The sequence below is a fragment of the Impatiens glandulifera genome, chromosome 8 (assembly GCF_907164915.1).
Source record: "Impatiens glandulifera chromosome 8, dImpGla2.1, whole genome shotgun sequence".
NCBI lineage: Eukaryota > Viridiplantae > Streptophyta > Magnoliopsida > Ericales > Balsaminaceae > Impatiens > Impatiens glandulifera.
In genome coordinates this window covers 39,650,049-39,654,782 of record NC_061869.1, presented here as the reverse complement: position 1 = coordinate 39,654,782, position 4,734 = coordinate 39,650,049, and the positions used below count along the sequence as shown (strand labels likewise).

The 4,734-nt window shown below is 27.0% G+C and overlaps 1 pseudogene; it reads right to left on the bottom strand.

Annotated features, from left to right (window-relative positions):
- Positions 1-109: 109 nt before the first annotated feature.
- LOC124912004 lies at positions 110-4,366 on the bottom strand (annotated as a pseudogene).
- Positions 4,367-4,734: the final 368 nt, after the last annotated feature.

Here is a 4,734-nt window from a genome sequence, read left to right as displayed (position 1 = left end):
TCAAGCAAACTTATAATTTTATTTAAGTAATTTGTGTTTGAATATTTGAACTCACAACCTTGATGAAATTAGTTTTGCGCTCTAATGAACATATAATAATGATATCAACTTACTCTATAGCAACTCTAAGGAAGTCAAGGTGGGAAAAGTGGTACTTGATTCTCCATGGGTCATTAAGGGCATCACTAAGCGGAATTGAGGGATCATTTTTTTCAGATATCCCTGTGTGATAATATCAGTATTGATTTAGTTAATTTTAAAAAGACATGCATAAATGAAGTGTGACATAATTAATATTCAAATATACCATTTTCAGTGATAAAAACTTTTGGGTTTCCATATTTATCCTTTACATGGATAAGGAAATCACGAATTCCCCTTGGATAGACATAAATCCAAGCTGAACCAGGAGCCTGAAATGTCATCAACATCAAGATTATAATTTTAAATATAAACTATTAATTAATCGAGAATATAATAAATTTCATAGATACATACCGGAATCCCAATTAGTTGCCCGTTGCGCTCAGCTAAAGAACATATAATTGAAAGAGATAATTAAGAATAAATAGTTAATCATGAGCTAGCCAAACAAATTTAATAACTAATTAATTAATTAATTATCATCTTAACTTACCTGTAGTGTAGACATTAATATCTGTGAAGTATGTCTCTTCACTTGGATTAGCTGGAACTTTTCTATTGAATACATATTTTGCTGAATAATAATTTAGACCAATGAAATCAAATGAACCTATCAACGAAGCAGACTCTTCTTCGGTAAATTTCGGAAGTCTGACTCCTACATTGCGACGCATCACTTCAGGGTAGTCACCGTGAATCATAGGCTCAACAAACCTATTGGTATTAATTGCGATATTATATTAACAAGTTAGTTATCAATTTATATATATATGTAAGTTTGTTTTGTATTGTTTTTTACAAGGTCATTATTAATGGAAACAAATCTAGCTTAAGAAAAAGAATTGTAAAGTTTTGAAAATATAAAATCATATTGATAATATTGTGAATAGAGAATAATATTAATCTAACCATCCAAAGCTGAAATCAGTAGCCCTTTCCCTAGCTTCCTTGTCTGCTGCAGATTGTGTGAGTGGTACAGTCCAATCAGCAACATGAGCTATTCCAATTTCACCTCCTTGCTTTTTCTGTAAATTAATTCATTATATACATGTGCATTGATAGATATTTTGCTTTCAGTTTTTAGTGATTTTCATGATGTCTATAATCAATGTTTTAATTTTTTTTATAACAAATCTATTTTCATAGTAATGTAAAGAAAGAATTCGATAGTAAAATTTCATCCAAGCAAAAAAAAAATTAATAAAATTTCATAACTAAATAGCTAACCTGATATTTTTCTCTATATAGTTTAACGACCGCTGCATGAGCAAGAAGCATATAATGAGCAACCAAATAAGGTTCAACTGCCGAATCTCCGCGTGTGCAATTCAATTTTGTCAACCAAGGAGAACAATAACCCGGAGCCATGCTACCATTGATATAACCACCGAGAATAAACATGTATGGCTCGTTAAAAGTAGACCAATATTTTACTTTATCACCAAATTCTTGAAAAAGAATTTCCGCATAGTCAACGTAATCTTGCCTGTAATAATAAATATTTAAAGAAAGACATGATTAGTTGATGCACTTATTCTTATTTAATAATTCTTGAAAAAAAAATCATATTTAAAATATATACTTTTTACTTACACAATATCGCGACTGAGAAAACCCATATATTCGTCCTCAAGTGCTTGCGGAAGATCCCAATGGAATATAGTCACAAATGGCTTTGTACCTATTTATTTATTCATCTAAATAAAAGTGTAACAAAAAAAGTAATGAAATGCATGCATGCATTATAATTGACCTTTCGATTCAAGCTCATTGAAGATTTTTTGTAATGTTGGATGCCGAGCTCATTCCTACCACCCTTCAAGGATCCATCTACAATCAACATTTATACATATATATAGAGTCAATTATCATATATACATATATGATATATACATATATGATATATATATATATATATATATATATATATATATATACATAGATATATATATATATATATACATATATATATATATATATATAGATATATAATAAAAAAAAAGGAATAATGTAGTTACTAGGCAATATTCTGCTCCATGAGATTGACATTCTGTAAGCATCCATGCCAATGTTGTTTAAGATATTAAAATCTTCCTGCAACAAGAGAAGATTTTACTAAAAATAAATATATATATATATATATATATATATATATATATATAATATATGTTCATTTATGTATGTGAAGAATACAAATTTAAGTATATATCACAAAAACTCATAATCTCATTGGTTATATGTTTAAGATTTTACAATCTGATTTTTTCTTTTTATGACAATCTTTTATAATTTATGATTACGTATTCTGAGTATTAAAAATTTTTTGTTCAATATTTTAGTACGACTTTTTGCAAAATGTAGACTAAAGAAATGAATTTAACTTTTTTATTTATTAAAAAAGGGGTTCATTTCTAATGTTCTAAAAAGTTTGGATTTGACCCTACTTATGGGAATTTTCTCTGTTATAATAAAAGTGATAAAATGTTAACATTGATGTTCAAGACATGATATATACCATGACTGATAAATTTATCACTTTCTTATTTGTTGTTATTTCCTCATGTTGGCCTTGTGGCCTTTTGTTGGGATTCTTTATATAAAATTTATAATATATAATGGTGATCTTAAATTTACTCACACACATATATATTATATATATATATATATATCTTTTAATTGAAGATGTAAATAAATGAAATATAAGCATCTTCACAATATTTGGATGGAAATTGACTAAAATTGATTTGGATTGGTAGTTTTTAGAATTATAAAGTGATGACAATCTTTTAGTAAAAATTATAACAGTGACTTTTAACCTTTTTTTTTATGCACTACTCAGGTTACTTAAACTAATTAGTGGGTAAAATTTATTTGTTTATTACAACAAAATTACTTACTTTGTAACGATTGTATGAATCAAGTGCCACATCTCCGTTACTATGATTTGCTACTTTCCCTGTAATTGCATTTTAATGTTGAGAAGATATAAAGTCTATGGATAAGGCAATCAAACTTATTGGTTATATATGTCAATTTCAGAATTATTTATTTATTATTCAAAAAATAAACAAATCTATACAAAGACAAGCAATTCTTCACCTAGCAAAGAAAGAGATGACAATTTCATTTATTTCATTAAGTCTATAATGAAACAAATTAGAAATTAATCTTGTATAGATATAAAAACGTATCTATTTCTTGAAGCATTTTCTAATTATTTGTTTCTTTGTTCTTTGTTCATATGGACTTTAAAATGGAATAGTACTTCTTCTCTTCGTTAATCATATCATTCTTTATTGAGATACATCCAAAAGAAATTATGTATTAAAAGATAGTAAAGAGTTTTCATATAAAAAGAATTATAAAATATTATATATATTTGGTTTTAATTTGTCCTTTCAAATATAATAAAGAGCATTTATATATTGCAGAGTGAAGATAAATAAATAGATGAAAGTAACAGTAGAAATTAGACAAAATAAAAATGAAATTTAATAAAATATAGAGGGTAATAGGAATAAAATATTGTCGCTATTTCTTGTCCCTAACAATCAATGAAGATGGTATTTCTACCGTCTCAATTAATTATTTTTCGTCACTATTGATAAAACACTTATTATTATTATATTTACTTTTCTCCAATAGAGATATGGTAATGTAAACCGTCACTATATTTTTTTTCTATTCAATTATTTTATGCGATAAAAAATTAATATTTCTCAATAATATATATAAATTAAAAGATTATAGTAGAATATGGTTAGGAGAGAGACATGGTTGTTCATGAGTGAAAGTATCCCAGATACTTAACCCTTTGCCATCAGAAAATGCTGCGCCTTCATACTGAAAAAAATATTATAAATTAAAAGAGTTAGTACTAAGAATTATGTATAGAAATTTTGTCAAAGTTAACTTAAAAGTAAACTGAATTTACTTGTTTATAAAAAGAAGTAAAATACTTGTATTATTTTGACTGCCTATAAGATATAATTGGCTTATATGTATGTACCTGATAAGCTGAAGTAGCAGCCCCAAACATAAAATGTTTAGGGAAGTCAAATCGGTTCAAAGAGTAAAGATCATGCGAGGGAAAATGAGGGTCGAGTTTACAATTTATGAAGGAAGGAAATGTTAAGAGAGTAAACAACCAAAGACATTGAGTAAAGAGAAGAATTAGTTGCTTCTCCATTATCAATAGTAATGCCTTTAAAGTTGAAATGGTTTAATTGTGAAGTGAATTGCTAGCCATTCTTGGTCTATTTATAGGCACAGCACATGACCCTTTTTTTACTATGTAATTGGAGATTTGTAAATTATGACATGTAACATGTGTTATTAACATTATTTTTTTATTATTATTATTTCTAATATTGAATGAGAGAGTGTCAGTCTTGAAATTATGGACCACAGTACACAGCTAACAGCTAAAACTAATACCATTCACATATAACTACTCCAATTTTATTTATATATAATTTTAAGAAGTTAAAACTTTGGAGTCATAAATTATTTACCATGAAACTTGGTCTTTTTCCAGATAGGATAAGCGGTGAACAATGGAATGAGTCTTGTGTTTAGAAGAACATGTGA